The sequence below is a fragment of the Schistocerca cancellata genome, chromosome 4, assembly GCF_023864275.1.
Source record: "Schistocerca cancellata isolate TAMUIC-IGC-003103 chromosome 4, iqSchCanc2.1, whole genome shotgun sequence".
Lineage (NCBI taxonomy): Eukaryota > Metazoa > Arthropoda > Insecta > Orthoptera > Acrididae > Schistocerca > Schistocerca cancellata.
The window spans coordinates 883,651,198-883,663,654 of NC_064629.1; positions in this window are offsets into that span (position 1 = coordinate 883,651,198).

Sequence of the window (12,457 nt, forward strand, 5' to 3'; positions counted from 1 at the left end):
GCATCAACAGTTCTTCACAACTTGGATGTATATCTATAATTCCATATAACTGTCTTTGTAAATTTCTTGTTTTTATTCTAATGACATAATAATTGTATTTACCTTCATCATGAAATAATTTTAAAAGGACAAACATATGTCTGAAATTAATACCTTTAGTTGGTGTAGCTACATGTGGTTGTATTTCTCTAATTATTTCATCTTTCTCATTCCTTTGTTGTTTTAAGTTTTGAATATCTTCTCTTCTTTTCCTCAGAACATACATAGATATTTCCTTACCAATTTGTTATTGTAAATTTTCAATTGTTGAGTGTAGTTTATAATCACCATATTTATTGTTAATGGTAAAACATTATGTGTAACCCATTTACTAAATTGTTTGGTTTCTTCTGTTTTAGACTTAAAAATCATCGAAAATAAATCAGATTCGTTGATAAATATTGTCTGTTTTTCATTGTAAGTTTGACTACCTGGGAGGCGGCCCGCAAAATATCTGTATATTTTGTCTTATCGTCAACATCTACATTATTTCTAATTGTGTTTAACAGTGTCTTTATATTCTAAAATTTCTGCAACATCATTTGATTTAAACTATAGATTATTCAATTAAAGTCGATATTTTGTGCTTCATTCATTATGGAATTAGAGAGAATCTGGATGGATCTAGTGCAGATAAGGTACTATTAAGAGAGATTTTAAAAATTATAACCTTGAGAAATAGGTGTACCCCTATTCAGCATTCCCACAAAAATAACGTGATTCATTGATTAAAATGATTTTTCTTTACATCTTAAGGTGAACAATTCGCTCATGTTAAAATTTTCTATTGTTTTACAATTTACAAGAGCAAATTGAAGATTTACCAACTGACAAGGAAAAAGCAGTATTTGATGATACTGAATTCACTGAAATAAAACATTTTAATCCATTGGCTTTAGAATAAGAATTGCAACTGCTAAACACTGTTTTATATTCCCCATCCATTATCATCCACACCTAAGCCCATTACTAATTATCTCTTTCCATACATTATTTCTCTAAATGCATTTGCAGCAACTTTTCTTTTGCAGCTAACTGAAGTTCTTTATCAGCTTTGTGTCTTTTTTCTGTATCTTTATTATCTCTTTATGCGATATCATGTTGTTTGCAAGCTTCGTCTAATTTATTTATTCCAGGATCACCATGTGCTAGTCTTTCTTCAAGTTTAGTGAAAGGTCCACAGTATGTGTAGCCTGGTAACTGCATCTCTGGCATAGGTAAATTATTGAAAGCCCAATTTCCATGTTTTTCACTCTTCTAAAATATGTGAGAGGCATTATTAAAAATCCTAGTTAAATATGGAATTCCTTTTGGATTATTGATTATGAAATCTTTAAATTTATTTGTTAATATCTGTGTTATACCAACATTTTCATTATGATAATTTTTATTTCCAGTTAATTCTTCATCATGAATAACTGTTAATCTAGCAATTAAATCTCTAACATCATTCACCCAAATATATTCAACTGGTTTTTCTGTATATTTCTTTACTAACCCATTACCTTTCTTCTCCGGGGAACTTATTTCTGAATAATCTGAAGAATCTATAGTTGGTTTTCTTAACTTTGTTAAATAGTCATTAACAATTTCTTTTATCAAACCTTTATATTTGATTCCTCCACTCGCTTTGACTCTACTTGGGTTATTTTCTACATCTACATCTAAATCCATACTCCCCAAGCCACCTGACGGTGTGTGGCGGAGGGTACCTTGAGTACCTCTATCGGTTCTCCCTTCTATTCCAGTCTCGTATTGTTCGTGGAAAGAAGGATTGTCGGTATGCCTCTGTGTGGGCTCTAATCTCTCTGATTTTATCCTCGTGGTCTCTTCGCGAGATATACGTAGGAGGGAGCAATATATTGCTTGACTCTTCGGTGAAGGTTGTTGTTGTTGTTGTTGTTGTGGTCTTCAGTCCTGAGACTGGTTTGATGCAGCTCTCCATGCTACTCTATCCTGTGCAAGCTTCTTCATCTCCCAGTACCTACTGCAACCTACATCCTTCTGAATCTGCTTAGTGTATTCATCTCTTGGTCTCCCCCTACGATTTTTACCCTCCACGCTGCCCTCCAATACTAAATTGGTGATCCCTTGATGCCTCAGAACATGTCCTACCAACCGATCCCTTCTTCTGGTCAAGTTGTGCCACAAATTTCTCTTCTCCCCAATCCTATTCAATACTTCCTCATTAGTTACGTGATCTACCCATCTAATCTTCAGCATTCTTCTGTAGCACCACATTTCAAAAGCTTCTATTCTCTTCTTGTCCAAACTATTTACTGTCCATGTTTCACTTCCATACATGGCTACACTCCATACAAATACTTTCAGAAATGACTTCCTGACACTTAAATCTATACTCGATGTTAACAAATTTCTCTTCTTCAGAAACGCTTTCCTTGCCATTGCCAGTCTACATTTAATATCCTCTCTACTTCGACCATCATCAGTTATTTTGCTCCCCAAATAGCAAAACTCCTTTACTACTTTAAGTGTCTCATTTTCTAATCTAATTCCCTCAGCATCACCTGACTTAATTCGACTACATTCCATTATCCTCGTTTTGCTTTTGTTGATGTTCATCTTATATCCTCCCTTCAAGACACCATCCATTCCGTTCAACTGCTCTTCCAAGTCCTTTGCTGTCTCTGACAGAATTACAATGTCATCGGCGAACCTCAAAGTTTTTATTTCTTCTCCATGGATTTTAATACCTACTCGGAATTTTTCTTTTGTTTCCTTTACTGCTTGCTCAATATACAGATTGAATAACATCGGGGAGAGGCTACAACCCTGTCTTACTCCCTTCCCAACCACTGCTTCCCTTTCATGCCCCACGACTCTTATAACTGCCATCTGGTTTCTGTACAAATTGTATATAGCCTTTCGCTCCCTGTATTTTACCCCTGCCACCTTTAGAATTTGAAATAGAGTATTCCAGTCAACATTGTCAAAAGCTTTCTCTAAGTCTACAAATGCTAGAAACGTAGGTTTGCCTTTCCTTAATCTTTCTTCTAAGATTAGTCGTAAGGTCAGTATTGCCTCACGTGTTCCAGTATTTCTACGGAATCCAAACTGATCTTCCCCGAGGTCGGCTTCTACTAGTTTCTCCATTCGTCTGTAAAGAATTCGTGTTTGTACTTTGCAGCTGTGGCTTATTAAGCTGATTGTCCGGTAATTTTCACATCTGTCAACACCTGCTTTCTTTGGGATTGGAATTATTATATTCTTCTTGAAGTCTGAGGGTATTTCACCTGTCTCATACATCTTGCTCACCAGATGGTAGAGTTTTGTCAGGACTGGCTCTCCCAAGGCCGTCAGTAGTTCCAATGGAATGTTGTCTACTCCGGGGGCCTTGTTTCGACTCAGGTCTTTCAGTGCTCTGTCAAACTCTTCACGCAGTATCGTATCTCCCATTTCATCTTCATCTACATCCTCTTCCATTTCCATAATATTGTCCTCAAGTGCATCGCCCTTGTATAGACCCTCTATATACTCCTTCCACCTTTCTGCTTTCCCTTCTTTGCTTAGAACTGGGTTTCCATCTGAGCTCTTGATGTTCATACAAGTGGTTCTCTTATCTCCAAAGGTCTCTTTAATTTTCCTGTAGGCAGTATCTATCTTACCCCTAGTGAGATAAGCCTCTACATCCTTACATTTGTCCTCGGTGAAGGTATGTTCTCGAAACTTTGACAAAAGCCCGTACCGAGCTACTGAGCGTCTCTCCTGCAGAGTCTTCCACTAGAGTTTATCTATCATCTCCGTAACGCTTTCGCTATTACTGAATGATCCTGTAACGAAGCGCGTTGCTCTCCGTTGGATCTTCTCTATATCTTCTATCAACCCTATCTGGTACGGATCCCACACTGGTGAGCAGTATTCAAGCAGTGGGCGAACAAGCGTACTGTAACCTACTTCCTTTGTTTTCGGATTGCATTTCCTTAGGATTCTTCCAATGAATCTCAGTCTGGCATCTGCTTTACCGACGCTCAACATTATATGATCATTCCATTTTAAATCACTCCTAATGCGTACTCCCAGATAATTTATGGAATTAACTGCTTCCAGTTGCTGACCTGCTATTTTGTAGCTAAATGATAAAGGATCTATCTTTCTGTGTATTCGCAGCACATTACACTTGTCTACATTGAGGTTCAATTGCCATTCCCTGCACCATGCGTCAATTCGTTGCAGATCCTCCTGCATTTCAGTACAATTTTCGATTGTTACAACCTCTCGATACAACACAGCATCATCTGCAAAAAGCCTCAGTGAACTTCCGATGTCATCCACCAGGTCATTTATGTATATTGTGAATAGCAACGGTCCTATGACACTACCCTGCGGCACACCTGAAATCACTCTTACTTCGGAGGACTTCTCTCCATTGAGAATGACATGCTGCGTCCTGTTATCTAGGAACTCCTCAATCCAATCACACAATTGGTCTGATAGTCCATATGCTCTTACTTTGTTCATTAAACGACTGTGGGGAACTGTATCGAACGCCTTGCGGAAGTCAAGAAACACGGCATCTACCTGTGAACCCGTGTCTATGGCCCTCTGAGTCTCGTGGACGAATAGCGCGAGCTGGGTTTCACATGACCGTCTTTTTCGAAACCCATGCTGATTCCTACAGAGTAGATTTCTAGTCTCCAGAAAAGTCATTATACTCGAACACAATACGTGTTCCAAAATTCTACAACTGATCGACGTTAGAGATATAGGTCTATAGTTCTGTACATCTGTTCGACGTCCCTTCTTGAAAACGGGGATTACCTGTGCCCTTTTCCAATCCTTTGGAACGCTACGCTCTTCTAGAGACCTACGGTACACCGCTGCAAGAAGGGGGCAAGTTCCTTCGCGTACTCTGTGTAAAATTGAACTGGTATCCCATCAGGTCCAGAGGCCTTTCCTCTTTTGAGCGATTTTAATTGTTTCTCTATCCCTCTGTCGTCTATTTCGATATCTACCATTTTGTCATCTGTGCGACAATCTAGAGAAGGAACTACAGTGCAATCTTCCTCTGTGAAACAACTTTGGAAAAAGACATTTAGTATTTCGGCCTTTAGTCCGTCATCCTCTGTTTCAGTACCATCTCGGTCACAGAGTGTCTGGACATTTTGTTTTGATCCACCTACCGCTTTGACATAAGACCAAAATTTCTTAGGATTTTCTGCCAAGTCAGTACATAGAACTTTACTTTCAAATTCATTGAACGCCTCTCGCATAGCCCTCCTCACACTACACTTCGCTTCGCGTAATTTTTGTTTGTCTGCAAGGCTTTGGCTATGTTTATGATTGCTGTGAAGTTCCCTTTGCTTCCGCAGCAGTTTTCTAACTCGGTTGTTGTACCACGGTGGCTCTTTTCCATCTCTTACGATCTTGCTTGGCACATACTCATCTAACGCATTATGTACGACGGTTTTGAACTTTGTCCACTGATCCTCAACACTATCTGTACTTGAGACAAAACTTTTGTGTTGAGCCGTCAGGGACTCTGAAATCTGCTTTTTGTCACTTTTTCTAAACAGAAAAATCTTCCTACCCTTTTTAATATTCCTATTTACGGCTGTAATCATCGATGCCATAACCGCTTTATGATCGCTGATTCCCTGTTCTGCATTAACTTTTTCAAATAGTTCGGGTCTGTTTGTCACCAGAAGGTCTAATTTGTTATCGCCACGGGTCGGTTCTCTGTTTAACTGCTCAAGGTAGTTTTCAGATAAAGCACTTAAAAAAATTTCACTGGATTCTTTGTCCCTGCCACCCGTTATGAACGTCTGAGTCTCCCAGTCTATATCCGGCAAATTAAGATCTCCACCCAGAACTATAACATGGTGGGGAAATCTACTCGAAATATTTTCCAAATTATCCTTCAGGTGCTCAGCCACAACAGCTGCTGAGCCAGGGGGCCTATAGAGACATCCAATTACCATGTCTGAGCCTGCTTTAACCGTGACCTTCACCCAAATCATTTCACATTTCGGATCTCCGTCAATTTCCTTCGATACTATTGCACTTCTTATCGCTATAAACACGCCTCCTCCTTCACTGTCCAACCTGTCTCTGCGGTATACATTCCAATCTGAGTTTAGGATTTCATTACTGTTTACGTCTGGTTTCTGCCAACTTTCTGTCCCTAGTACTATATGGGCGTTGTGACCGTTTATTAATGAGAGCAGTTCTGGGACCTTTCTGTAGACGCTCCTGCAGTTTACTATTAGCACATTAATATTGTTATTCCCTGTTGCATTTTGCCTACTCCTACCTTGCCGCATCTCAGGAGGCGTCTTGTCGGGCCTAGGGAGGGGATTCTCTAACCTAAAAAACCCCATGTGCACTCCACACGTACTCCGCTACCCTTGTAGCCGCTTCCGGCGTGTAGTGCACGCCTGACCTATTCAGGGGGACCCTACATTTCTCCACCCGATAGCGGAGGTCGAGAAATTTGCACCCCAGATTTCCGCAGAATCGTCTGAGCCTCTGGTTTAAGCCTTCCACTCGGCTCCAAACCAGAGGACCGCGATCGGTTCTGGGAACGATACTGCAAATAGTTAGCTCTGATTTCACCCCGCGAGCGAGGCTTTCCGCCTTCACCAATTCCGCCAACCGCCTGTACGAACTGAGGATGACCTCTGAACCCAGACGGCAGGAGTCATTGGTGCCGACATGAGCAACAATTTGGAGTCGGGTGCACCCAGTGCTCTCTATCGCCGCCGGTAGGGTCTCCTTCACATCTCGGATGAGACCCCCCGGCAAGCAGACAGAGTGAACACTGGCCTTCTTCCCCGACCTTCCCGCTATTTCCCTAAGGGGCTCCATCACCCGCCTAACGTTGGAGCTCCCAATAACTAATAAACCCCTCCCCCCGTGTGCCTGCTCGGACTTTGCTGAAGGAGCAGCCACATGTCCACTCACAGGCAGAGCGGGCGATGCCACACGGCCAGCCTCCACATTGACCCTCCGCCTCGTGCGCCGCGAACGCCGCTGAACCCGCCACTCCCCTTGGGGAGAGGGTGGCCCAACCGCGCCCGGTACCCGCGAAGATGTCTCGACAGCAGGGACAGTGGGTGAAGCATGTAACACCTGGGGTGTACCTTGCGACGCACCAGACTCCCCACTGCCGCTACACTCCGAGGCAGCAGCCTGAAGACGGCTGACCGCGGCCATCAACACGCTCAGCTGTTCGCGAACAGTGGCCAGCTCCTCCTGCGTCCGTACACAGCAGTCACACATCCTATCCATCCTAAGAAATCAATTTACTGAAGAGAGTTAGTCAACCTTTAACTAGACTGCTAATTCACTAAAGGCGGCTGTTTATTCACTAAACTGTGGTTGCTAGCCACTTCTTGTAGAAAACAATGAAAATAGCACTACCTGTCTCTGGACTGTATTGAAAACAAACACTAGCACTACTGGCACTATGGTTGACTAAAGGGACTCTCTCTGACTGTATTCAAAACAAACACGAAATCTATGGAACACTATTAATAGCACCCGACAATTAATGCTTCCTAAAAGCAAATACACACGGAAGAAGAAGTGACAAGTAAGAAAAATACAGTTAATACTTAAATTAAGGTAGCTCGCTGCACAGCAGACGTGAGGCAGGCGGCAGTTACGACGACACTGACTCTATGTTTCAGTATATAATGCTCCTGTATTATACAATATATCAATATAATTTGATAAATCAACTGCATCGAATTTATCATCAGTATCAGACGTAATAACTTGCATTATAGTTAAAAGATTCATTAAACCATCAGTTCCTTTATATGTCTTTTCACCTACTGTTAATTTATCTCCTTCAAGTGTTACTGGTAATCTTCCTATATATTTAAAGGCACCAACAGGTCTTAATCCAAAAACAGCATCTTCACTGTGGTTTACCTATTCTAGCATTATTTCAATTATATTTATTTTTTTAACATCGCTATCCTTTATTTCCTTGACAGCTCCATTTTCTTCATCATATTTTTCCAATAACTCCTGTATTTCTGATTCACTTAATGTGGGATCTTGTTTAATTGATGGTATGTCTCTAAATTCTTCAGTATAATGGTTATAAGGAACTGTTTGTTGTTCAACCTCTCTATTTTCTTCAATAGCTTTCAATACATTATCACCTAAGCCCATGATTCCTTCTTTCACTTTTTCGATTGCATAAGTAACCGGTTGATCTTCTTTTTCATTTTTTTAATATTCTGTTCTAGGTTATTTTTTTCATTTTTAAACTCCTCTTTTATATGCTCCTTTATCTTTCTGTTCCGTCTAGGTTTTTTCGCATCTTCTGCATCCTATTTTGCAAACATTTATTAGACAAGAAAAAACATTAATCAATTGTTTTCAGTTGCTCAGTCAGCTAGTTAGTCAGTCAGCCAGATAGTCAGTCACTCAATCAGTTGTCAGTTAGTTAGTCAGTCAGTCAGTTAATCATTTATTTAGTTAGTCAGTTAGTTTGTTAGTTAGTCAGTCAGTTAGTCATTTAGTTGTTCAGTCAGTTATTTGAAATTACTAAATAAATTTTAACCTTATTAAATAATGAACAAAGTTGAGAGCTATCAGTTCTACTCATTCTCTGTGAATGAGAAGACTAAAAATAATTTAAACCTCCCCAACAAGAAGACTGAGATTAATATAAATACACTCCTGGAAATTGAAATAAGAACACCGTGAATTCATTGTCCCAGGAAGGGGAAACTTTATTGACACATTCCTGGGGTCAGATACATCACATGATCACACTGACAGAACCACAGGCACATAGACACAGGAAACAGAGCATGCACAATGTCGGCACTAGTACAGTGTATATCCACCTTTCGCAGCAATGCAGGCTGCTATTCTCCCATGGAGACGATCGTAGAGATGCTGGAAGTAGTCCTGTGGAACGGCTTGCCATGCCATTTCCACCTGGCGCCTCAGTTGGACCAGCGTTCGTGCTGGACGTGCAGACCGCATGAGACGACGCTTCATCCAGTCCCAAACATGCTCAATGGGGGACAGATCCGGAGATCTTGCTGGCCAGGGTAGTTGACTTACACCTTCTAGAGCACGTTGGGTGGCACGGGATACATGCAGACGTGCATTGTCCTGTTGGAACAGCAAGTTCCCTTGCCGGTCTAGGAATGGTAGAACGATGGGTTCGATGACGGTTTGGATGTACCGTGCACTATTCAGTGTCCCCTCGACGATCACCAGTGGTGTACGGCCAGTGTAGGAGATCGCTCCCCACACCATGATGCCGGGTGTTGGCCCTGTGTGCCTCGGTCGTATGCAGTCCTGATTGTGGCGCTCACCTGCACGGCGCCAAACACGCATACGACCATCATTGGCACCAAGGCAGAAGCGACTCTTATCGCTGAAGACGACACGTCTCCATTCGTCCCTCCATTCACGCCTGTCGCGACACCACTGGAGGCGGGCTGCACGATGTTGGGGCGTGAGCGGAAGTCGGCCTAACGGTGTGCGGGACCGTAGCCCAGCTTCATGGAGACGGTTGCGAATGGTCCTCGCCGATACCCCAGGAGCAACAGTGTCCCTAATTTGCTGGGAAGTGGCGGTGCGGTCCCCTACGGCACTGCGTAGGATCCTACGGTCTTGGCGTGCATCCGTGCGTCGCTGCGGTCCGGTCCCAGGTCGACGGGCACGTGCACCTTCCGCCGACCACTGGCGACAACATCGATGTACTGTGGAGACCTCACGCCCCACGTGTTGAGCAATTCGGCGGTACGTCCACCCGGCCTCCCGCATGCCCACTATACGCCCTCGCTCAAAGTCCGTCAACTGCACATACGGTTCACGTCCACGCTGTCGCGGCATGCTACCAGTGTTAAAGACTGCGATGGAGCTCCGTATGCCACGGCAAACTGGCTGACACTGACGGCGGCGGTGCACAAATGCTGCGCAGCTAGCGCCATTCGACGGCCAACACCGCGGTTCCTGGTGTGTCCGCTGTGCCGTGCGTGTGATCATTGCTTGTACAGCCCTCTCGCAGTGTCCGGAGCAAGTATGGTGGGTCTGACACACCGGTGTCAATGTGTTCTTTTTTCCATTTCCAGGAGTGTATTTTAGCTGGTTGGGTTCATCTTCATCAGGCTCAGTTGTACATGAACTTTAGTATTATTGGAGCTGATGGTAAAGATTATCCAACTTTTGATGGAAAATCCAATAAAAAATTAATTGATAACTATGTAGCAAAACTTTTCGAAGTTATCACAGTTAAAAAAGGAAACAATATTTTATCTAGAATCGATAATCCTTTCATTTCTTCATCTGTCCTTATTCGATTGACTTCGTCTCTAGCTGATGAATTAGCTATAGAAGGACATATAGTTAATATTGGCAAATTAAGAAAGAAGAGAAGTGAGCTGCTGTTGCCATTAGAATTATTGGGCGGATTTTTCAAAGATTGTAAAGAAGTCATGTGGGAAGAAGATTTAAAAGTAATTTTTACTTGGAGTCCAACTGTGGGAGATGCAATTCTTCGATGGGGGTGATAAAAATGAATCTGGTGTGGAACATGAACCCAAACTTCCAAAATAAGGTAAAATAGTAGTAAGATCAATGGAAATTCGTGTTCCTGTAGTTAGATGTGAGCCCGAACATTCACTCGAGTTAGAGCAAGAAGGGCTGAAAAACCAAAAAATTTCGATATCTTTCTTTGAGCCAGAAAACATCAAAATTGCTGGATTAGATGAAAAAAGAAATTTTAAGTTTGATATCACAAATTACTATAACTCGATACTGTATGACATGCCTTATTTCATCTTTATTGTTTTCCAGACGAAAAGGAAAAATAATCAGTTAGTTGACTCTTCCTTATTTGACCATGTTAAATTACAAAATATCTATATTAAAAATGGAAGAAATGAAGTTTTTCCTCAAGAAGCACGAAATCTAGATCCACTAAATGATGCATTTCGTAATTTTCAGGTGGTCACAGAATTGAATGGCCATGTTAATGTGAGTCTGTTCAATTTTATTGAAATTTAACCTATCTATTTCATAAATACGACTCGAAGAATAAATGTCTTAACTTCATAAACAACAACAATGAAACTGTGTGCCACTTTTAATGACAAAATTCCGAATTGCCTATGTAGTAATGCTCAGCAAGGAAAATTTGATGTATGGTGCACAGCACAGAATATTACCAGAGAATTTCTAATAGCCTTTTCATATAGATTAGCGACAGCTAAAGCAGTCTTAGACTGCATCATGTTTGCATTTTTTCTAATTTTCAGGACAATACCAAACAGCTAAAGCTGTCAGTACAATCAGATAACCAAAGATGCAGATACTAAAAATCTGCAGAATGAGATTTTCACTCTGCAGCGGAGTGTGCGCTGATATGAAACTTCCTGGCAGATTAAAACTGTGTGCCCGACCGAGACTCGAACTCGGAACCTTTGCCTTTCGCGGGCAAGTGCTCTACCAACTGAGCCACCGAAGCACGACTCACGCCTGGCACTCACAGCTTTACTTCTGCCAGTACCTCGTCTCCTACCTTCCAAACTTTACAGAAGCTCTCCTGCGAACCTTGCAGAACTAGCACTCCTGAAAGAAAGGATATTGCGGAGACATGGCTTAGCCACAGCCTGGGGGATGTTTCCAGAATGAGATTTTCACTCTGCAGCGGAGTGTGCGCTGATATGAAACTTCCTGGCAGATTAAAACTGTGTGCCCGACCGAGACTCGAACTCGGGACCTTTGCCTTTCGCGGGCAAGTGCTCTACCAACTGAGCCACCGAAGCACGACTCACGCCCGGCACTCACAGCTTTACTTCTGCCAGTACCTCGTCTCCTACCTTCCAAACTTTACAGAAGCTCTCCTGCGAACCTTGCAGAACTAGCACTCCTGAAAGAAAGGATATTGCGGAGACATGGCTTAGCCACAGCCTGGGGGATGTTTCCAGAATGAGATTTTCACTCTGCAGCGGAGTGTGCGCTGATATGAAACTTCCTGGCAGATTAAAACTGTGTGCCCGACCGAGACTCGAACTCGGGACCTTTGCCTTTCGCGGGCAAGTGCTCTACCAACTGAGCCACCGAAGCACGACTCACGCCCGGCACTCACAGCTTTACTTCTGCCAGTACCTCGTCTCCTACCTTCCAAACTTTACAGAAGCTCTCCTGCGAACCTTGCAGAACTAGCACTCCTGAAAGAAAGGATATTGCGGAGACATGGCTTAGCCACAGCCTGGGGGATGTTTCCAGAATGAGATTTTCACTCTGCAGCGGAGTGTGCGCTGATATGAAACTTCCTGGCAGATTAAAACTGTGTGCCCGACCGAGACTCGAACTCGAGACCTTTGCCTTTCGCGGGCAAGTGCTCTACCAACTGAGCCACCGAAGCACGACTCACGCCCGGCACTCACAGCTTTACTTCTGCCAGTACCTCGTCTCCTAC